This window comes from Pinus tabuliformis, chromosome 6 (genome assembly GCF_031772625.1).
Source record: "Pinus tabuliformis cultivar Carrire ecotype Pingquan chromosome 6, CPIR1, whole genome shotgun sequence".
NCBI classification, from domain to species: Eukaryota; Viridiplantae; Streptophyta; class Pinopsida; order Pinales; family Pinaceae; genus Pinus; species Pinus tabuliformis.
Genome location: NC_142292.1, coordinates 1,254,006,228 through 1,254,031,656, shown reverse-complemented (window position 1 = coordinate 1,254,031,656; position 25,429 = coordinate 1,254,006,228). Strand labels below are relative to the sequence as shown.

General features: G+C 37.4%; 1 pseudogene; it reads right to left on the bottom strand.

The window, feature by feature from the left end:
* Positions 1–680: 680 nt before the first annotated feature.
* LOC149263209 (chaperonin CPN60-2, mitochondrial pseudogene) lies at positions 681–24,816 on the bottom strand (annotated as a pseudogene).
* Between the last annotated feature and the right edge of the window lie 613 nt (positions 24,817–25,429).

The window sequence follows — 25,429 nt, the reverse complement described above, 5'->3', positions numbered from 1 at the left end:
AAAAATTAGCTCTTTGAATAAATTATCATCTCCAGTAGGTGAATAAGGAAAAAATTTATCGGTCTCTCTTTGATTACACTTTTTCCCTGCAGAAAAGATAGGTTGTAGAAACTACAGGGCACTTCAATCGACAAATTTTCCTTTATGTTAGTTTTAGCTTCAACATCCTCTCCAGTGCCAGTAGCAGAGCTAGTCCCAAACCTATCAGCTATCATTTCACTCGTAGTGGATCGAGATATGGATCCACTAATTTCATAGAAAGTAGAGATGATGGTTCTAGCAAATGTAATAGGAGTAGTAGACTGCTACTTCCACTGATTTTGGATCAACCACTGACTCTACTGTATATACTAGTGATGTAACTTTCCTTTCTTATAGGTAAATTGGCTATGCTGGTATTGATTCTACTATTGGTGCTTCAACTACTTCCTTTACTATAGGTGGTACTCATGGATAAACTACTGAAGCCGTTACTTGTGCTAGTGAATCCATAATAACTAGTAGAGGGGAAGCTACAAAATCTGTTGTTGGATCATATAATGATGTTATAGGTTATGGATCTTCTACTTTATATGCTCACTCTATATACCTAGATAAGAAGGTTTAGAAAGGATAAAAAGAATCTTTACTAGAGAGAAGAACCACAAACCTAGTCTAGGGTCAAACTAACTTCTATCAAACTAATTGACCTGAAGTTTAACCTTTAAAATTAGGACCATAGTTGGGCCTTCCTTCTGATCCTTTGGAATCTCAACAACAACACACTCTGTTGTGGTTAACAACGAAGACACACTTGCAGCATCAACCAAAGCAGTTCTGATCACTTTTAGGGGATCAATAATCCCTGCCTTCACCATGTCAATGTATTCACCTTTGGTAGCATTGTAGCCAAGGTCAAGATTATCTTGCTCTAGTAATTTCCCAACAACCACTGCACCTTCCACACCGAAATTTGCAACAATCATATATGCATGCATCTTCAATGCATTCTGAATAATTTTCACTCCAATATTTTGGTCGAAGTTAGAAGTTTGATGTTTTTCTATCTACTTTGTCGCATAAACAAGAGTAACGCCACCTCCTGACACAATACCCTCCTCAACTGCTGCCTTAGTGGCATTCAAGGCATCTATAACTCTATCTTTCTTCTCCCCTACTTCCACCTCACTAGCACCACCAATCTTCAAAATTGCAACTCCTCCTGAAAGATTTGTCAACCTCTCTTGATACTTATCCTTATCATACTCTGTCGTGTTGGCTTCAATGGCAGCCTGAATCTGCTCACATCTCTCTTCTATAACCTTCTTATCACCACCTCCATCAAGAATAATTGTGTCATCCTTCGATACAGTTACCTTCTTTGTTGAACCAAACATATCAGCTTCAACCTTTTCAAGCTTCATGCCAAGTTCTTCTGTAATCATTTGACCACCAGTAAGTACAACAAGATCCTCCAAGTTGGCTTTTATGTTTTCTCCAAAGCCTGGAGCTTTGATTGCACAGACCTTGACTCTGACACTAATTTTATTTAGAATTAGGGTTTCTAGTGCGTAACTCTTTACATCCTCGGAAAAAATTAGAAGAGCTCTTTGCTTTCTTAAGGCCAACTCCATTGCTCGGACAACTGCATTCAAATTTGAAATTTTCTTTTCATGTATCAAAATCATAGGATTCTCTAATTCATATTTTTGGGCCTTCTCATTTGTGATAAAATACGGGGATATATAACCCCTTTCTATCTTCATTCCTTCAACAACCTCCAATTCATTGTACAATGTCTTCCCATCTGCAATAGTTATGAATCCCTCCTTGCCAACTTTTTCCATTGCTTTAGCAATCAGTTCACGAATTTCCCTTACACCATCTACTGAGATGGTGCCTACCTGTGCAATTTACTCGGATGTGCTTATCATCCTTGCTCTACTTTTCAAATGTGCCACAACTGCATCAATTTCCATGCTAATGCCCCATCTCAAGTCCATTGCATTCATCCCAACTGCAATTGACTTACAACCTTTTGTGAATATTGCATGAGTAAGGATAGTCGCATAGGTAGTGCCATCTCCTACAACATCATTTGTAGCATTGGAAACTTTCTTCACAAGACTTTCACTGCCATTCTTTAACTTGTCACTGAACTCAATACTTTTTGCCACGGTAACACCATCCTTTGTTACTTTTGGAGCACCATAAATTTGTTCAATAAAAACATTGCGACCCTTTGGTCCCATTTTCACCTTTACATCATTTGTGAGTTGTTCCCCACCTTGCAACATTGCAACTCTTCATTCAACACACCAAATTTGATATCTTTTGCATCATAGTTTCTCCTCCAACCGACTCTGCTAAAATTCTATCTATAGCTTTACCCTTTCAAGGGCTGTCTATATGGTGCGTAATTTCTAAAGAAAAAACTTCAATGTCCATTCCTAATGGGCCTATGAGAAAAAATATAATTGTTCAGTAACAAGGGTTGTTCCTATCATTTATATCAGTGGAGGTCTCATTGTTAGTGCATTATATTTCTTACCTAAGTCTTCTATGTGCCTAGTTTCATTTGTTTCACTCTGATTATAATACTGTCTGTTTGTCACTGTTGTCAGTCATTCCTCTGTTGTTCGAAGGTCCTACGTCTCTTAGTTTTAGTTTTTGAATTTATTTAAAATAAAATTATTTACTCTTTATTGGTTCATTTGACAAGATGCTTCCTTTTATATCTGTGTTGTAAATGTGCCTTTCCTCATTCCAGGTTTATTACAATGGAATGTTATCAAATCCCTTTGGTTGAGGAGCCATGGCTGGGTATCTATTCTACCAAATTCTGTAGGATTGCACCTGGTTTCAATCACACAAAACCATGAGCCTTATTGGGGTCTAAGAAATGCCCCTGCTTTACAAACTAATAAAGACTAGTCACTAGTAATTATTCATTTTCTATTTGTCTGGGCTATTTCTGGCTCTTGCCAATCTTTTCATAGGCCTAACATTCTCTCACTCTTATGCCAGTCAAATTTTGGGTTCTAGTTTAAAGCTTAGCTATCTAGCATGGCCACAATATTGTGATAAATTAGTTTAAACTGGTAGCTAGATGTGGCCCATGGTACATGGATGTATCTTGTAATAGTTGATTTTTTCACAGTATAATATCAATTTTATTGCCTGGTTTTTAGAATATGAAAACAATTATGATGTGATTTAATTCTATACACTATGTCTTAGAAGAGAACATGTTGGAGGTTGATTGCCCATGTGTCACTAACACTTGCATTGGCCCCTATTTCTATTGCAAGTGTTAGTGATCCAAACAAACTAACCCCTATTTCTTTTGCAAGTTCTAGTGATCCAACCAAACTGGCCCCTATTTAATAATTGTTTGGGACAACATTGATCCATGTGAAAGAATTCAAAAATCAAAATTTCATTTCTTAGTCTCATGTCAAACGCTAGGTAATTTTAGAGTACAATCACATTATTTTTGTCTATTATGCTATTTTAAGATGGTTTTTGCATCATAATTGACTCTTGGTCATCACCCTTCCAGTCTATAGTAAAAATAAAAACGCTGAATCTTTTAAGCTTAAAATGATTTCCATTCTTTCCATTATTTCATTGTAATGCTCTTCCTTTTCCTTCTTCGTCCAAAACTCCAAGTATGCCACACTCTCTATAGTGCTCCAAGAAAACTCTAATTGTCCAAGAGTATGAGAGAGAGAATAGAGAGAGAGGTCCAAAACTGAACTGACAAAAGTCTGGGAACCGATCCTCAGAAGCTTTTTTATTAATGAGGCCTATATTTTCTTCATTTTGCATTATTTCCCTTCATTTTCCTCCTCCCATGCAACTTGTGACCTTATATTTTCTTCGTTTTCCATTATTTCCCTTCATTTTCCTCCTCCCATGAAACCTGTGACCTTTCAACTCCCTTTTCTCCCCATTTCCTTTATTTTCATAATTAAATGTGCCAAAATCCCATTTTTCCTTTCCAAAGCCTTAGCCATTAATCAACCTCAAGTGATCCCCATCACTATGCTTTTGCCCAACATTCATCTTGGAATAAGTGTCCCATCAACCGTGGTTATTATTTTGTCTTTGTTAACTTTTATTACATGGAATTTTCACCAGGGTTATTACAGAACGATCCCCCTTGGGGAAACACTATACTCGGTGTTCAACAAGACCTACAACCAATAAGGCTGTTGTAAGCAAAACATACTTCCCATGGAGCTTTTCAACTTAGCTCGTTGCATTATTTGCAATGATCATCTTGCTGAGAAGAAAACCAACATGACAACATAACAAGTATGCATCATAATGACATGGAACCCATACCGCTTATTGGAGCTTTATAACATAGCTCATGGTCGTATTTATATCCATATACATATGTACATATACCAAACATCACAAAAACATGTACCAAAAACATATACCAAAGATATATACCAAAACATCCACTCAACTAATGAATAAGGAAGGATACATAGCCTACATTTGATCTGTCATCTCCCATGTAGCTTCATCGGGCCCAAGGTACTTCCATTTCACCTTAACTTGCTCGATTGCTTGGTTCGAGAGCATGAGTATCTTTCTCAGCAATATACATTACAGTTCCAACTGGAATTATCCTTCTGGATCCACCTGCAATACAGACCAGTCAATCACATGATCAACATATTTAACATACTTATTAAGCAATGACACATGGAAAACATCACGGACTTTAACTATTGGAGGTAGTGCAAGTCGATAGGCTACTGACCTAATCCTCTCAATAATCTTGAAATCTCCACAAAACTGTGGTGCCAACTTGGCATATGATCCAATATGCAAGGAGTTATTCTTCGGATTGATGTGCAAGTACAAATGTTCCCCAACCTGGAACTCTTTGAACAACCTATTTCGATCTACATAGCTCTTTTTCGTGTCCTGTTTTGCTTTCAAATTTTTCTTGATTTCCTGCATTTCCTATTCCATTTCCACCAACATGTTTGGTCCAATCAACACCGTGTTAACTAGATCACTCCAACTTATGGAAGTATTGCAACTCTGCTCAAACAATACCTCAAACGAACTCATCCTCAGTGACTCCTTGTACCCATTTTTGTAAGTGAATTCTACCAGTGGAACGTACTCTTCCCACTTCCATTGTTGATGCATCACATACATCCTCAACATGTCCTCCAATATCTTTTTGGCCCTCTCTATCTATCCATATGTCTGCAGATGATAAGTTGTTCTGAAGGCCAATTTTGTGCCCAACCTTGGAAACAACTCCTTCCAAAACTTGGAAGTGAACTTCGCATCCTTGTGTGACACAATATTCTTCGGAACTCCATACAATTTGACCACGTCCCTGATGAAGACCTGTGATACCTCACTCGCTAAGAATGTAGACTTCATTGCATTGAAGTGTAGTACCTTTGTTAACCTATCCACCACTACCATCATGGAATCATGTTGTCTCACTTTCTTCAGAAAACCTGTGATAAAGTCCATGGAAATGACTTCTCATTTCCACTCTGAAGTCACAATTGGTTGTAGTAGTCCACCTGGATTCTTACACTCTACATTCACCTGCTGACAATCCAACCACCTAGCTACAAAATTTTGCATGTCTCACTTCAAATTTGACCAATAATAGAATTTATTCACCATTATGAGTGTCTTATGATAACCTGGGTGATCTGAATATGGTTTCGCATGAAACTCCCTCAAGATAACCTTCTTGAGCTCACTTCTATCTGGCACATATATCTTGTCCCTAAATCTAACCAATCCATCTGCCCTGAGACAATAGTCCACATCTTGTGCACCTACACCTATACCTATACTTGTACCACTAATTGAGCTCTATTGCAACATGTGCACAATCTTCATATAGCTGACATCCGGTTGACCTGCCTACAATATCCTATCTTGTAAGTTTGTCCCATAGGAGCTCATAGCTACTATGTGATTTACCTGCATCCGCCTGCTAAGAGCATATGCCACCCTGTTCTCTTTACCTTTGATACACCTAATCCCAAAATCAAACTCACTGATCTCATCCAACCACCAATCCTGCTTGCCATTCATATCTGGTCAGTAAAATAGATATCGCAAACCACTGTTATTACATCAATACATACCTCCTACCTAGAAGATAGTGCCTCCACATCTTCAATGCATTTATGATTGTTGCCAACTCAAATAATGTGTTAGATAGTTATGTTCATGCTCATTCAAATTTTTTGATTCATAGCATACCACTTCTCCATCCTACATAAGGACTCCACCAAGTCCTCTCTTGCGAGCATCTCTACATAATACAAACTATTTATATGGATCTGCAATCTTTAACACTAGTGCATGTGTCAATAATCACTTGAGCTGCTCAAAACTGGCCTCACACTCCCCTGTCCATTCAAACTTCTTACGTTTCCTCTACAATGATGTGATAGGATAAGAAATCTATGAGAAGTTCATGATGAACCTCCTATCATAACCTGCTAACCCCATGAAATATCTCACCTCATCCACATTCATGGGAGTTTCCCACTACATGATAGCTCTTTTCATTTCTAGATCCACTACTATGCCATCCTTGGAAACAACATGTCCCAAGTAATGTACCTCAGTCTGAAAGAAACTGCACTCGTTGAGCTTAGCATACAACTGGCGCTCTCTCAACAATCTCAACATTGATGCCAAATTCTTTGGATGCTCTTCTTCATTTTTAGAATATACCAATATGTCATCTATGAACACAATAACAAACTTGTCCAAGTACGAATGCAACACATTATTCATCAAACACATACAGGTAGTTGGAGCATTAGTTAAACCAAATAGAACTATAAAAAACTCATAATGCCCATGCCTGGTCTAGAAATCTATCTTGTAGATGTCCTCTTCTTTAATGTGTGCCTGATGATCTCAGATCAATCTTCAAGAACGATGTTGCTCCCTTCAACTGATTGAACAAGTCATCAAACCTCGGTAATAGATACATGTTCTTGATGGTCACTTTGTTCAAATGCCTGTAGTCAATGCACAATCTGAGAGTACCATCCTTCTTCTTTACAAACAATACCGATGTGCCCCATGGTGATACACATGACCTAATGTATCACTTGTCCAACATTTCCTTCAAATGCAGCTTCAACTCTACGAACTTAGGTGTACTCATCTTGTAAGGTGACTTTGATGTCGGAGCTGCCCCTGGCACCAAATCAATAGAAAATCTACCTCCCTGTAAGGTGGAAACTCTAAAATATCCTCAGGAAATACTTCAAGAAATTGTTGTAGAACTGGGTACCTTCTCAAAACATCTACATCCTCAACTTCCTTACCTTTGTCACTAGAGATATGTACTACAAATAACACATACCCTTTCCTGTGACTATGCTTTGCCTGCATAGATGTCACCATTCTAACTGGTGTTGCTTTCTTCTTTCCCTGCAAGACTGTTGGTTCCCCATTGTCATCCAAGCACTCAATGGATTTGTCATAACTATCCACCTTGGTTCTATGAAGGTAAAACCAATCCATGCCCAACAACAGATTGTATGATCCCAACGATAATACATTCAAATGTGTTGTGGTAGGCATACCATTCAAATCAAATGTACAAGCTCTTACCCAATGATGAACTTACTTCTTTGTACCTGTGGCCAATTTCACTAAACATGACTTTGCATGCACTTCCTTATTCAAACAACACTTATCCGCGAAGTCAGCATTAACATAGTTATAATTAGATCGAGGGTCAATCAAAATAGGAACAACTTGATCACAAATATTACCATCCATCTCAATGGTAGATGCATGATGATCTGTCTATCTATTATCCAACACTGAATAGATCCTAGGAATACTTTGCCCAACATCTCCCACTATCTGTGCCTCCTGCGCACTGTAGATCTTCCATCTACGACCCTAATGTTGTGGAAAATCTCTCTTGCGATGATCTCCTCCACAAGTCCAACATCGTACGGGCTCTTTATTCTACTCGTTAGATCGAATTCCCTATCCTCTATCGGATGCATTGGACTTATTAGATGGCACTGCATTCTCTTTATTACCTATACCCTGAGGTCTTGCTCGCTTCTTGTCCCATTTTCCTTTCTTCTTTGCATTACCTTTCCAGTCCAGCTTAGTCTCATATATGTGCTTCAATTGCTCATAAAAATGTTTTAGCTTCTGGATGGCCTCCTCCAATGATCTAGTCTCATCAAACTCAATCTTATCTTTGAATGCAATCAGTAATCCACTAATGAACCTCAGAATCTTGGCCTTATCCTCCTTAAGGTAAGGCACATACCTCAATAGCTCCAAGAATTTGCTAGTGTACTCCTCATCTATCATTGAGCCCATCTTTAACTCATAGAATTATTTTTCCCCATCATCAAAGTATCTCTCCAATAGGTACTTCTTCTTGAATAGTCCAATCCTCCTCATGAATACCTTTGACATTCTTCACAATTTCACACCAAATATATGTTTTACCTTTAAGACTAAATGTAGATATTTTGGCTTTCAGGTTCTTTAAATAATCATGCAACCTGAAGAACTTCCTCATACCAAGGAACCATGCCTCTGAATCATGTGATTTCTTCATCTCTCCATCAAATGTAGGTGGCTTTTCTTTCTTAAACTCATCTGGAAAATATCCCCTATCACTCCTCCTATATAGATAATAACTGTTAGGGTCCAACCCTAACCCCTTTATTTATGTAATAAGCCCAATGGGCCGAGTCATAGTCATAGTTAGTTAGAGAGTAAATAAAGCCCGCATTAATAATTGTAAGTGGTTGACCCACATTAGAGAAAAGGGACCACAATTAGTTTTAAACAGGCCATAGTTAATAAATAAAGTGGTTAACCTATGTTATGCAAGGGACCACTAGTAGTTAGGGTTTTGGATGTCATTTATCTATAAATAGTCTTAGTTAGTAAAGGAAATATCATTGAGTCTTATTGTAATCGAGCTTTACTCTATTGGGGGTTGCCTCCTCGAAGAGGTAAGTGAACATTGAATCTATTTCTGAATAATAAAATACTTGTTGTTTTTCTCATTTGATTATGTGTTTTGGGCTATATTTCTTCACATTTATGGTATTCTTGAATTTCTCCCAGGTCAAGAGCGTAACAATAATGATGATGATCGCAGTGCCTATCTAAACTAGAAATATAATAGTACCTATGTCCATCCCCTCTCCAATCCGCAGTATCCAAAAACCTGCCATCTATGATCGTGTCATCTGTTATCCCCTACAATTTCCTAGGTTGAGGAGGAAATTGAGAAAGGTAACCTTGAACCACTTTCAGTTCAGTAGCTAGCCCTACCTCTGGTTCAGTAGGGCTAGCTACTAAACTAAAAGTGGTTCAAGGTTACCTTTTTCGATTTCCTCCTCAGCCTAGGAAATTGTAGGGGATAACATTTTAGCGCTGTTGCCAGGGAACAAGTGATATATCTTCCTTAGGAAAGAACGACAAAGATCAGATCTGATTGTTGATGGTGGACAGTGATCAGACACAAAAAATGTTGTGCATATTTCACCTGACAACTCCAATGTCGAAGAATCCAAAGGTTCAAAATTTTCATGGTGACTCCATTATTAAAAAACCAGTAGTTTGAAGAAATTCTTTGTGACTTAACTATTTGGAAGATGGATTCAACTACTCGAAGGTATGCTCCCTTAAATTGTGCTCATATTCCAAGTTTTCCCAACAGCATGCCTTGTGTATATTTGTAGACTTATTTTTCGAATTTCAAAGACGAGAAAGGAGAGCATGCTGCTCTTCACTTGGTCAAATTTCACATGCATGTACATAGGCCACAGATTTAGTTTCCTGAAGATTGTCTAATGAAGATGTTCATGGCTACCCTAGAAGGGAAAGCAAGATCATGGTATGAAGGGTTAAACGCAGGTAGCTTATATTTTCTTAAAGATTTCCATTTAGTTTTCTTTGAGCATTATGGGAAGTCTATTTTACAAAGTTGTTGTGATTATTGTGAAGGTTTTATTTCATATCTTAAGTATTGATGATATCGAATGTATGGATGATGAAGAGATCATTGGAGCCTTCTATGATTTTTCCTTCCAACAACAATCTGAAGAAGCTAATCACTTTGATACATGAGATCATACTCAACACATAGTAGCCTCCTCTCTGATTGATGAAGAAACAGATGATGAATATTTTCTAGATGCTCATAAAGATTCCCCATTGGAAACAATTTTGGGAGCAACACAACACACTGATCAGCTAGAGGTTAAGGAAGAAATTCAATAGCCTGAAACTAATCAAGAAGAGGAGAATAATGAAAAAGAACAATAGTCTTATGATCCATAAGAACATCTCCAACAGATAGTATTTTCTTCTGTGATTAAATATCAATTAGATTTGAATGATGAGAGCCAAATTTTATTTCATGATTCTAATGATGAGTTGCATCGACCTTGCCAACCTTCAAACGATCAAGATATATATATGCTCTTTGCAACTGCCCTTCATTCCTTTCCTCTTCTGAGTGTTTAATTTAGGATGAAATATGTGCAGATCTGAATTTTGAGTTTGCTTGTATAGAAACTATAGAGGGTCATGATTTATCTGTTCAGGTCAAAAATAGTGTACAACAGGTTTGTTGTCTTAAGTTTTATGAACATGTTCAACAACCTTCAAATGATCAAGATATAAAAAAAAATCAAAGCCTAGACAATTCTTTTTCTGATATACATGAAAAGCCACTTGTAGAAATTTGTGTTGATGTTGATTTGGCTACATCAATTGAAGATCTGCAAGAACATACAAATCTTGTCTATGATTTGCATGGTATGGAAGATCACATTGCTGCATTTCCATTTAAGAAGGATCGGCCGAAAGAAGAAGAACAATCAGTCATTATATTTGAAGGCGTCTCCCTCCTTTCTATTGATCAACAAGAGGTAATGTTTCATGATTTTCAAGACCCCATGGGAAATCTTTTGCAAGCATCAAAAAAAGTGGAGTTTGTTTTATTCACCACCATAGGTTTTGGACTCAGGTATCGTTTTGAGTTTCCATATTCTAAATCTTTCTTTATGCTTGTTGGAACTGAATACAAGCATTAGTCAAGTAGTCACGTACTTGATTGGTTACATAGGATCTTCGACTTTAGTTGATAAAATCGTTTATGGATCAGTTAGAGTAGGTAAGGTGTGATGAATAGGCTCAACATCCTGAGTGTATTTTTCAGTGTCAATTTCCAGTAGGGTTTGCAGTTGATGGTATAGTTCAGTTTTCAGTTTAATTTGAGTCAGTTTGAAGATTGTCACTACAATGACTCCATTGCCCAATGAATAAGGCTACCCGGTCTACAGTTTTCTTGACACCTCCAAGGAGTTTCCATCCCCAGTTGGAGCCAATGTTAGTGTCATTCTTTGTGTCCTGTCACCAGTGATCAAATGGGCTCTTATCATGTCTTGTTAGGGTCCCACAATGAAATTTTTGCCATTCCATTAGGTCATCATGCAAAAATTTGGTCACTGGATGTAGTCTCAGGTTTGTCTCCAATCCTTTTAAATAATTTTTATTCCTTGCTATCTCATATCACCTTTGTGCTGAGTGTACTTCAGTCATGAGTTGTCTTCATCATCATATTCATTTTTATCATGATTTCATTCAGCCAAGGTTCCCATTAGGTTTTAGGGTTTCCAAGGTCTCCATTAGGTTTTAGGGTTCCCAAATCATCATTTCATAATATTTCATCATCAACTTCAGGTTTCATTACATCAAATCCAAGTAAGTGGCCATGTGTTTACCATATTTGTCTCTCAGTTTTGCTTGGAAAGCTCATTTCCCTCTCCTAGGGTTTTGAGGGCATTTTTCTTGGTTTCATGACCTCCATGGTAAAAATATCAACAAAACTTGTATCCTGATGCTCATACACCTTCCCCTATCCTTAATATACCTTCCTAAACACTTCCGATCACTCCTATCCCTCAAAATCACCATTTTCCCACAAACCCTAGCATATTGCTACAATTTTACACTTTTCTAGGCTAGGCCTGTGTTTTTCCCTTTTGGACCCCTTCCCCTCACTCAATCCTTGAAATTCCACTTCCCCTACTTCCTAACATCCCTCCCTATCTCCCAAAATTTTCATAAGAATTTAGAAGCCCCCTATCCCCTTTATTTCCCTTCATTCTTATAAATTGCCCAAATCCCTTGTTTTTCCTACACTAAACCCTAATTTTCTCTCCCATTGAGCTAGGGTTTGCTATGGAATCAGATACATATGAGAAGAGGAGGCATAAGGGAGGTCATATCAGCAAGTATGAGGCCATTTCAGCTCATAAACATCATTTCTCCATCATTTTTCAAGAAGTCATTCTAAGGGACAAATCATTCACCACACATAGGGCCAGCTTTTCTTCAAAGGATGGTCCTGAGCAAATGGATATTAATTTCACAAACGTGAAAGAGGTTTTTGTTAATAATAAACCAAGGAATAAAAACCTCCTTCAGTCTTTACATAGGTGTCATGGATTGGGAGAAATGTCTAAAATACACTTGCTACAGGAGTGTTGCTGCACTTCTGGAGTGACTTTGGGAAAATCATTATTTCTCCTATCTTCAGTATCAAAATCACTTTCTTGATGGCTCCGTTGACAAGTAGACATCTAGATATTTCCAACGAGATATCAATCTCTTAATTTGGAGCTCAAGAAGGTCTCCAAAGTTTCTCTACAACATGACGTTGCGTTTTACCCTGAAAGTGCTACGCTTTGCCTTTGGACGCTACGGTTTGCCCTGAAAGTTCTATGCTTTGCCTTTGGATGCTACGCTTTGCCCTGAAAGTTCTACACTTTGGATTTGGACACTGCGCTTTACCCTGTATTGCTATTTTTTTCCCTAAGTTGTTGTGTTTTGTCCAGAATAGAGCAAGTTTGTCTCCAGGTGCTCCAAGCTTATCTCCATGTGCTCCAAGCTTGTCTCCAGGTGCCTCCACAACGTGACAACATAAATTGGCTTCATTTGCAAGAGAATTGAAAATATGACTTACATTGTACAGAACAAAGAATATGAACAATAGACTAATAGTCTTTGCCATCACTCTATAATCAAGATAATTGTCCTTCATCACGTCGATCAGTTAAATATTGCATGGGAAACCTTCATTCAAAATGATATCTTCACTAGGCCACTAGCTCAGCCTATTAGACCTATTCCATCAGCATCATCAGTGCTTGAAAGGGAGGTAGGACCATCTAGCAGTACTGTAGTGAAGAAAGTTAAGAAGAGAAAAAAGACTAAAAAGGATAAAGAGGTCAAGACATATCAAAGAGGACCTAGGCTAGTGTTTGCAGCAAATAGGCAAGTGTTTGCTCCATAGATTGTGGAAGGGGCCTTGCCTTCTACATCAACAAAACAGGGATCACAGGTATAGGATGAGGAGCTAATTGAACATGAATTTGAATTAGTTGACTTGGAGGCAGAAGATGAACCTTCAAACTTGCAAAAAATCATCAAAGAGAAGGATTCTCAAATCAGAGAGCTCACAGACAATATGTCAAGGGCAAGATTCATCATTTCCTTCCTTGAGCAAGAAAACAGTCAGCTTAAGGCCAAACAGTTAATCATGGAGAAAGAGAAATCCAAGGTGCTGCAACAAGGAGGCAAAGGTAAAGTAGTTTTAGAGCCTGGTGAACATGATGAATAGGAAAAAAAAGTTGGAAAGAAGAAACCAAGGACCAAAGGACTCAAAAGGGCATTGAAGAAAGAAAAAGAACATAACCTACTAGATGAAGACTTGGACATTGAAGACAGAATTGCCTTGGAGATCAGTGAAGATAGAGAGTATTGGCTAGGTAAGGTCAATGGTCACCTAGAGTAGATTCTTGATGAAGACAACAGGGACAACCAACTATTGAGGCACATGGCCCACCATTATAAGACCAGGAACATGATTTGCAACATAAGGGTCAAGCATTTGAAGAAGAAGCTCAAGGAAAACCTAACAAGACAAAAGGACAAGGAGAAGCTTGATTTACTTGTTGAGGCCTCCCTCATGGCATAGAATATCATATTATAGCTTCACTTAGCAATTTTCAGAAGATTTGAAGAAACTTTTGTCATTTTCAAATTTTGATGGTTTTTGACTATTTTAAAAAACACAGTGTAAGTTATAAACGTAGTGACCTAGACGGTATGCTTATTTTCAAGACCTCAAAATGGAAAATTTATTGCATATTTGGATTCAAAATTACCTATACATGCAATTTTGATTATTGGCAATCCAAAATCTGAGCTTCTAACAGGTAGAAAAGGCAAAAAAAACCCTCAAAAAATCACCTTTTTGCCTCCTTTTTCAAATGGACGCTACGCTTATAGAGTCACCTTGGGAGAATCAATTTTTGAAGGCCTTCCCATGGGTCATTTTAAAAAATTCAAGATGTTACAGAAAACATACAGGAAATTCTAGTTGACCATTCTCTTAGATTTCAAATTTGACATCCAAAAGAGACTTGAAAGTGGCCTCAAAGTTTGCATTGTGCTTATGAAAAATTTCTGAGTTTTTATTTAAAAAAATTTCACTGTGTAATTTCTCAGGTGTTTAGATTGAGTTGGTCAAAGTTAATCTCATGATGTAACTTTAGTAATTAAAGGTTTAGATGATGTAATCATAAATAAATAGGCATGATAGGTTGTTTTTATGATTAATTAGGACTCATAAAAGTAACAAAACTCAATTTGAAGTCTAAAAGAAGAGTTTGTGTTTGACCTTCTTACTCTCTCTCATTTGTTGAGAGATTCTTTGTAACTATTCTACTGCCTAAGGATTCGAGCCTTGAATATGGGGAAATGGTTGTTTTTATTCTATATGTATGATTTCTCATTTAGTGAGAGAGGTTGGACTTTTGTGGAGAGGCTTGTATCTTATGTTTTCTTACAGCTAATCAAGAAGCAGTTGCAGCTATATTTCAGGAATACTTGTTCAGTGAGTCTATGGTGTTAGTTTCCTTTCAGATCAGTTTCTAATTGATGAAATCATCTCTCTTTTCATGCTTTATCTTCTTCTTATGGTTTTCCTTGCAGTCATATAGACAGAATTCTTAGATTTAAGCTTTGTTTATGTGGAAAATCATGCTTGTGTTTATTTTCTTCTATGACTAATGAATTCATGCTTATACATGCTCATTATGTTTTCTTAAACTCTCAGACCTATACTACATTGAAAAAATCTTAAGTTCACCATAACACATTGATATCTAGCTCCTCTTTATACCTGTTACTATACACTTGAGGTCTTGACCTAATTACCTGCCCTAATCCCTAGTCCAACAAACTAAAAACCCTAAATTCTCAAATACTAAAACAAGACTTGTATATCTAGCCTAAAACCTATTTCTTTTCAATTATTCATTGACAAATCCTTAGAGAGATCCCTCTCTAGTTCAATAGGGCTAGCTACTGAACTAAAAGTGGTTCGAGGTTACCTTTTTCGATTTCCTTCTCAGCCTAGGAAATTGTAGGGGATAACATCATCTCTATATGACCTATGCCCACCGTGAGATCTACTGCCATATGCCCCATTAGTTCTATCCTCCTACTCATGGTTGATCCGAAGTGGACCCTGTCACTACAATTCTGAAAAACTATTAAGAATCACTCCATTTACCTTTTCTTGTTTCTCCGGTGCTTGTATGATTCCGTCATTGTCTACCTTACAACTCCTTATTTCTTCCTTTAATCTTCTCGATGTGTATGCCAAATCAGAAGAGTGCCCAACACCACGTTGCTCATATGATCCATAAGGAGAGTCTTGAGAACTGTAGTCTACCATATTGCTAGTCATATTTGATATTCTTCCTGCAAGGTATATCATGTCAGCTAAACCAAATCACAATAAACCAACTTACCTTAACATAGTTCGGGAAGGATACCTCATCTGCAAGATCAACCAGTAAGAGGAATACATGTATAAAATAACCATGACAACATATATACATATAATAAATAAGAATATAAACATATAACCATCATTCTAGCTAGAGTCTGGTCATCATTGCATGACCATATCAACTACACATACCATGACCTCATGCATGACAACAACCACCACATAATTGTACAATTGACCACATGTGAACACTAACGTGCATAAACAATGCATAATCAACCATACTCTCATGACGACACACTCCACAACAACACCATCAACTTCCCATGGCGACATCACTACAACCATGACCCATACCACACAAGTGCAAAAAGCACATGGTCTTACAACACAAGAGACACACATGCAACTAATATGAATGCATGACCAACACATAGCCCATCCATTCCCAGGGGTGAACCATGCTCTGATACCACTTTGTAACACCCTTCTCCCACATCTACCCAAGTAACCGGCCAACTGGATTAAACATGTGACGATAAGTTACTATTATATGATTCAACCTCCTAAGTCAACTTAAGGAAGTGGAACTGACGGAAACACACCATACAAACCTTCCACATCAAGTAACATGACTCTCGGGAACCATATCGACCTCTCAGGTAACCAGCCTTTGGGTCCCACTGAGTTTTTAGACCATTACACTCTCAGACACTCCCTTGATATGGGCATGCATGCGTTTTGAGGGCTTTGGACTCTCCCATAGCATGGCATGCTAGTGTCTAGGGACTTTTCTTCCCAGAATTGTGCCTGTGTCCCTGGGATTTGATCCATTTTTCAGGCCCAGAGCCCAGGTCATTACCCAGAACTATATGAAACCTTCAAAACAAAAAGATAACAATGGGATGATGATACAAATGCAATTACTTAAACAAAGGCTTTATTGGACCCTTATTATCTATGACAAGCATTTCATCAAACATATCACAAATATGTAATCTATAGGTGTAAACAATAGATCTGGGCATAGGGGTCTGATACTCATATGAGAATCGCTAAGAAGCATCGATTCCTCAACACATTAGTTGTAGTTCCATCCATTAGGCCATAGATACATTGTTCAATCATATACAAGAAGAATATGGGAACACAACCTCCATTCCATAGACTAACTGATAGGGACTGGTGCCAATAGATTTCTTTGTGGTTAATATATCTGCCCATAAAGCATTCACTAGTTTATTATTCCATGTCTTCTTACTATCTTCCAATAATTTTTTGATAATATTCATTAAGCTTTTATTGGATGATTCTGCAAGTCCTTTTCCCTGGGGATAGTAGGCTATGGAATAGCCAAGGGTTATGTGATACTTGGTTCAAAAATCAATCATCCTTTTTGATTTTAAGGTTGCAGCATTATCTATGATGATTTTTGTGGGACAACCGAACCTGGATAGAATGTTGACCTCAAGAAAACCTATTATGACAATATCGGTGGCTTGTCTTGAGGGTATGGCTTCTATCCATTTTGTAAAATAATCTGTCGCAGTTAAGATCCATCTATGTTGGGTAGAGGAAGGGGGGTGAATTTCACCAATGAAGTCAAGACCCCACTGTTGACATGGTGTTCAGTTGATATAGGTTTGAAAGGTAATGGCAGTAATTTTCTTTTTCCTTCAAAAATTTGACATTTGTGGCATGAGGTTACAAATTTTTTCACATCAGCAAACAGAGTGGGCCAGTAAAAACCAGCCCTCAAGATCTTATCAGTTGTTTTCTTCCAATAGAGATGTCCCCCACAGTCACCTACATGAAATTCTTGCAAAATTTTATCAGATTCTTCCTTTAATAAACAATTCAACAATATGCCTTCATCATTATCAATTATGCAAAACTTTAAAGATTTCATATTCAAAAACCTACTTTTAGTTCTGGATAGCTCTGGAGGAGCTTGAAGGTTTTGTAGAACATATATTATGTCAGCATACCATGGTGAATCTGTAAAGGCTTGGCTGATCTGTGGAGTCACCATCTCCTCTTCGTTATCCAGTTCTGCAATGAAGTTTATGTCTAGGGCTTGATAGTTTGATTCAGCCATTAGCTTAGCCAAACCTTGGCCTTTGATCAATTTTGTAGGTTTAATTTCTAAATCATACTCTAATATTGTAGCTATCCACTTTCCCCTTTTTCCATCAGGTCCATCCTGTGTTAAAATGTCTTTAACCACAGCATTGGGAACATAAGCTACTATATGGGAGTACAAAATATAAACTCTGAAATCTTTTATGGCTTTAACCAGAGCAAAAGCTTGTTTCTCCATTATGTTATACTTTAAAGGTGCATCTCTCAAGGCTTTACTGAAGAAAGCTATTGGTTGTTCAAAACCCTGATCATTTTTCTGTAAGAGGACTGCAGCTATGGTGTGTTCTGAAGCAAAAGAAAATATGATAAATTCCCAATCAAACTTTGGACTGATGAGGACTGGCGTTTGTGTTAAGGCTAACTTTATATCTTCAAATGAATTTTTAGCCTCTAGCGTCCAATTAACAATCGAATCTTTTTTTAACATGTTGTTTAGTAGTCTAATTAACTTAGATAATTTAGAGATAAATCTCCTCAAAAAGTTTATCTTTCCTAGAAATGCTTGAAGTTCTTTGATATTCCTGGGATGTGGTATCTGCAAGATAGCTTCAATTCTTGTTGGGTCAATCCTGATACCATCTTTGGAGATAATGTGACCTAGTAATTTCCCTTCTTCCAGCCCAAATAAAGATTTTTTAGGATTCAGAGAAATTCCATATTTCCTACATTTAATAAAGACTTGCCTAAGATGATCCAGGTGTTGTTGATCTGATTTGGAGAATACTGTGAGGTCATCAAGGTAAATTACTAGGAAGTCATGGATTTCTTTGGCAAAGGCTATGTCCATTGCTCTTTGAAAGGTGGCCCCTGCATTTCTTAACCCAAATGGCATTTTCACATACATGAAAGTACCCCATGGAGTTGTGAATGCAGTCTTTGCTTGATCATCTAGGTGGACTAGGATTTGGTTATAACCAGAGAACCCATCTAGCAGTGAAATTCTGGAGGAACCCACTACCCTCTGTAATATGTGATCCATTTTTGGAAGAGGATAGTTATCTTTAAGTGAGACTTTATTTAGATTTCTAAGATCAACACACAACCTAATTTCACCCGTTTTCTTTCTAGTGGGTACCAAATTGGAAACCCAGTCTGAGAACCTAATAGGTGCAATAATCCCAGCTTCATACATTCTTTTGATCTCCTTTTCAATAGAAGGCAGTAGAACAGGGTTAATTCTTCTAAGCTTCTATCTAAAGGGCCTTTGATCTTCTTTTAATGGAATAGTGTGTTGTATTATGCTAGTATCATAGGATTTCAGGTCCTCATAACTCCAGGAAAAACATCCTGGAATTCTTTCATCAGTTGCACATATTTCAGTTTTTCATTGGGAGGTAATGATTTCGACAGTTTTATTAGTTTGGGATTCTCTTCAGATCCTATATTACATTCCTCAATGTCTGATTTCAAGGGTTCCATTTTAGGCTTTTTAGGAATATCGTTTGAGTCAAATAAGTCCTCCAAAGGAGTTAATCCTTTGGGTAAAAAATTATCTTTAAGGTTTATGACTTCAGTTTCATCATCAATGACTTCATCAATTTCCATCTGTTTTAAGTTTCGAATATCTGCTTTAGTAAACTTTGTAGGGTGAAATCTATCTATCTGGTCATCTTCTAGTTTGTTAATTTCTACTTTATCAGAGCAATCAAAATCTACTGCTATGTCTGTGTCTATGTTGGTATTTACAAATTCACTATCTAAAGTTAAAAAATTATTAATTTGCTGATCATTCTCAAATACTTGCTAGTTCTTTAAATTGTCAGGAATGGAAGGTCTGTGCCTAACCTCAGCAGTGTATTGATGGTTGGGCTCGAAAGGCAACTTACAAGTACTAGCAAACATGGCTAAGCTGTGAGCCTGCATGTTGTGTTTTCTGGGGATAACAACAAGTTTGGTTTCTAAGAAAGTATTTAGTATTTCTATGACTGTTCCTCTATAAAACCCTAGTCTAGGATCCCTAGTCATATACACAGCATTAATTTGTTTAATCACTAACTCAGAATCTCCCATGATAGAGACTCTAATGGCTCCTAACCTTTTAACAAGTTTCAGACCTAACATAAGTGCTTCATATTCGGCCATATTGTTTGTACATTTAAAGTTCAACCTGTAGGCATGACCTTCTGAGTAATCGTTTTCTAAGTTGTAAACTAATACTTCTGCTCCTGCAACTAATTTGTTGACTAACCCATCAAATTCAAGATGCCACAGGATTTCATGCTCGTAATTTTCATCTCGGTAGTGGAATCCTTCTTGATTGAGGTATCTAGATCATCTTTTTTATCTGATGTTTGATGAATTTGGACATTTTGATTTTTATTTAATACTACAATTTCTTTTGGTTATGCTGTTATTCTACTTGAAGTGTCTTCTTGATTATTTTCATCATTGTAAAGTATGAAGGAATCAATATCAGAATGTACTGAATATATGGGAAAATTCTGAGGTCTCTCCTGGGAACTCACTACATACTTCATCAGAGTCTCTCTATACAGCTTCTTGGGGTGTCCAAAGACTGATATGGTAGCATAGGACATGTCCAATTATAGAGATCCTTGGAGTTTGGCACCTCAAAATCTAGACAACAGCATACCATACTTGGGTGGTATGTCAGCAACAACTATGTCCATAAGTATGATCTTGGAAGGGTATTGAACTAGGGAGACACACAAATCTTTTATGAGACCTAAGCATTTAACTTGGCTTGAATCAAAGGAAAAGAGATCCTTATAAGGCCTAGTGATATCCAAGTTAAGCTTTTCCATTACAGACTTAGGCATAAGATTATGTGAGGCTCCAGAGTCAAGCATGGCATTATGTAGGATTTTATCATGGATGTTAAGGCTAATGTAGAAGGGTGGTACCCCTCCTTCAACTGGATTTCCATTAACATCTGGTCTGAAAATTAACTCAGGCTGGTCATCAAATAGATTCACATAATCTTCATTTTAAACAAAGTTCAGAGATTTACTAATTTGAGATCTATAAGTTTCATGTTTAACCAATTCTATCAAAGGCACTGAAATTTTGAGTTTGGCCACCTTTGCTCCCAAATTGAAAGGAAGAGGGGATTTATCTGTTTGAATATTTGGAAATTTAGAGCCAAAGTTCTGAGTAGTGTGTTTTCCTTTTTCATTGTTAGGAGTATTTTCAATTGGATTTTCTAATATGATTTCTAGGGGTTGTTCCACTGTTCCTTTGAGGGGGATTGAAGTGGAAGGTTGTTCATTAGAAGGATGGTTATCTGTTACATCTTCAATGGTGGGACTAGGAGGATTTTGATGTGGTCTAGAAAGGATTTGTAAAGTTTTTGTAACTTGAGGATTCTATTTTGTAGCTTTCTTAGGCTGGTTAGGTATTGCTTGTTTATTCTGATCAGGAACATCAGTGTTTTTCTTGCTTCTTAAGTTGTACTGCTTATGAACTTCAAAAATAGCAGAGTCATACCCTTGCTTATAGTCGAAAGATTCTCCTGTTTGAGTTTGTAACTGTTGAAGCATGTATAATTCTTGATCATCTTGAGTTAAAAAAACGGTTTCTTCATCATCTAAGCCCATAAGGTTGATCTGAGTGTCTATCTCAGGGTCTTCTTGGTGGGAAGTTTCAGCATAATTTTCCTGGAAAGGTGGCCTAATGTTCTGATTAGGTCCATTTTTACCAGTGTTTTGGTTCTCGTTTTTCCTAAAGTTTGGATTCCTCACTGGATTAGCCTGTTGGTTATCCCATTGAGGTTTCCTTTCAATGACTTCTATTCTATCCATCAACCTTTCCATTCCTTTAGCTAAAGCATCCATTTTCTGATCAAAGGGTGAAGATTCATCTTTCAAAGGTATTCTTCTCTCATTTCTAACTCTAGCCCTTTTGGATAGCAGATTAGCTTCTACGCTGATAGCTACACTTTGCATATCTTCAAGTGTAGGGGGATTTCTTTCTCTAAGTTTAAAATCCATATCTATGTCAAATCTGTCTGGAAACTTAATCAGGGCTAAACCAGGTGGAGGTCTAAGGTCAATAGGGATTGCATTGTACACGTTGTTAAACCTGGTACAGTAGTCTTGAACAATTTTGTTTGGTCCCCTTTTAAGGTTTTCATATTCAGATAGAATTTGAAGGGAGTTCTTCTTCTTCTCCCACCTATTTAAGAACTGTTGGTAAAGGACTTCTAAACTATCTATGCTATGGGGGGGCAAATATCTAAACCACGTTCTCACTTCTCCAACTAGACTTTGGACAAAGATTCTCATTTGGACATCTCCTATGTCATTCTCATGCAGCTCAAAATAATTTGTCATTTTCTTAGTGTGCTGCTGAGTTGTGTATGTTCCAGTGCCATCAAATGTGGTGATTTTACTTTGATAATCTGCTGGCAAAACACCTTGAGGTGCAGGCATTATGAGGGGAGCATATCTGAGTGCCATAGCTCTGAGCTGTATAGGATTGAGAACAGGAGTTGGGGTAACTGGAGGATTTGGGACAACAAGGGGAGTTGGTATAATAGGGGTAATGGGTGTTTGAGGGGTAGTGATGGGCTGATGAGGGATTGAAGGTATGAATAGAGATGAGGTTGAGGGATGATGTTCAGAGGTGTGGGGAAATGATGATGAGCTAAAAGATGTTGAAGCTGTTTCAGAAAGTTCAGGGTGTCTATCAGTGGTGAGGGGTGTTTGAGGGGAGTTCAGTAGATTTTGATCAATTGACAAGTTGGCTCGTTGGATTTCAAGTTCTCTGAGGAATTCTGGATCTGGGACCAGGTCCAGCAGTTCACTATCAGACGTGGTTCTGAACAAAGAGAGACCAAAATACTCATCAAAAGGGATGTCTTCAAGGAATAACCACTCAGCAGGGCATGAATGGGATCTAAAAATAGGTCTGGGACTTACTAATTTTCTTCTAATTATTCTTGGAATAAGGTTGGGTTTTTCAAATACAAGGGGAGGAATTGGATCAGGGTTGGCCCTGGTATAATGAGTTCTCCCTGAAGCCAGATTTGGAGATTTTTATGAACTTTTGGAAATAACTTCTAGTAACCCTTTAAGATGCTTAAAAATAAAAATTTGAATACCTCAAAGGTTTATTGAAACTGAGGGTTTTGAATTCCCCAATATGGTCGCCACTATGTTATCACTCAGGTTTTTTCCTTAGAAGTTATTAAAGAAGGAATGGCTCGAGGTAACCACAAACCAATCTTTTAGACTTAGGTTCTAGCCAACCTAAGTCCAGAGAAGGCTCTCTCTTTATAATTTAACTTTTTTGAATTAGGATTTCAAGCTTGTTCTTAATGTTCAAGGTTGTTTGTTTTGATTTGGTGGTGGTATCAAGTAGACAGATGGGCAGAACAAATATTTAGGCCATTTGGCTATGGAGTCAATCAAGAAAGGCTTAACTAGATTAGATCTATTACTGAGGTAAGAGTCCACAGGGCAGGCTAACACATCAAAAGCAAATCTTCAGGTTTAAATGGATGAAAGTCCTAACCAGGGCTAAGGGCAATGAAGAATCCTTAATAGGGATTAAGACGAGGAGGGGAAGGATGGCCAGTAGCAAAGGGCAATGAGAATCCTATACTATGGGCCAAAGGGGGCTAAACCACGAAAGTAAGGAGGCAATTAAGAATCTCCAGACCAAGGTAGTTTAGAAGAAAACATAAATAAAGCAAACAGTAAAAACAGAGAGCACTTAAGCTAATTCTGATGATATCATTCCTTGTTTTCTTTTAAGATTATATAAGAAACACATATGAATAATTCATGACATAAAGAGAATACAGTATTTAAACATGAGAAAATGATACTTATTTGTTCCAGATGTGCACAAGAATCGAGTGAAATGTCCTCAGCTTTATTTCATAATCTAGTAAACCAGTCCAGTCTTGAGTACAATAGCTCCTTAGCTTAAAACAAAATGTCTCTAGAAATGATTTTTAATCCACCCTAATTACTTCAGCTTGTGAAGTATTTATACAAAATTTGATACAAAATATCTCATAACTATATGAGAATTAATCTAGGAAACAAAAAATATCTTCAACACGAAGATAGAGACAAATGGAAATCCGTTTGCTTGCTGTCCCTTTATTTGTGAATGTGCTAGCTGCTGGAATTCGGATTTGGCTCTTGCAGTTGCCTTGGTAATTATGTGCTGGATTCACTCTTATCTTTAACCTACTGATACTCTTTACCTGTGCTGATTAATCCTGTATTACCTGTTTTTACCTGGCTGTTATCTTTACCTTTTAGATTTACTATAGTAACTTATAGTAAATCTGTAAAATTGGTCCACCATTCACTATCTGGTAATTTTATTCTGATCATTTTCCTGTAGAATTCATCGACTTTTGTATATTTGGAAAAATTGGGTTTTCTGGTGAACAAATGCTTGATTTCATGTTCTATATAGAACAAATTCTCCAGGCCATCATAAAGTACCTTTCCTGTGGGTAATGCTTTTACTCCTGAAGAACTAGCTTGGCTCTTGGACTGTTTGTGCAATCTGTCAATGTAATCTTCTTGTGTCATTAATTTTTCATGTATGACCAGAGGACTAGGAAGTCCTTTTTCTCTCAAAATGCCATATTTTAACATGAAACTGTCGATTTCTGCTTGAATACTTTGACATCTTTTCTCTAAATTAGACATCAGGTTCCTTTTAGTAACAACCTTCTTTATCTCAATGATAGTTGCAGTTCTGCCCTGAATTTCTAATTCATCTAGTTGGTACATGTTTCTAATGTTCAAAAAATCTATTAATTGATTTGCTTCTTCAGGCTTGTCTCCCAGTTCTTCCTTTGTCTTTTGTATGGCTTCCATGGCCGTTTTGACTAATTCAGTTTGCTCAAAAATAACCTAAATGGAAGGCCAAATATCATTGATGGAATCAATGATATTGGTCCATAGTATATCCTTGATATCTCCCAATGGCTTTTCTAGTGTCAAATCCTTTTCAAGGATTCTTATTCTTTCCACCATCATTTGGTTTTTTTGAGCTTCTTATTTATTTTGAATCTGTGCAAGTTCACAACTTGTTTCCAAACTTGTTACTTGGTCTCTGAGCTTCTTCAGTTTTGTGGCCGTGGTGCTCATTTGTTCCATAGCCTTAACCAATTCATCTGTTCTTTCTGTTGTTGTCCCTATGGCTGAAGTAGTACTTGCGGCTGAAGTAGTACCTGCTACTGGAAATGCTGTTGCTATTGGAATTGTTGGTGCCAAAGCAGCTGCTAAAGTGGAGGGTACTACTATGGAAACTGTAGGAATTACAGTGTGAGGAGTGGTGGCTAGCTCACTTTGCTTAGATTACATTAACTTCTCCAATTCTTTCTCAGTTTCCTTTAATTGATCATTCAACTTAAGGACTAGGTCCATAAGTCCTTCCTCCTTTTGTTTTTCTATAACTTCAGCAGTTTGAGGATGGTGAAGAGGAGGG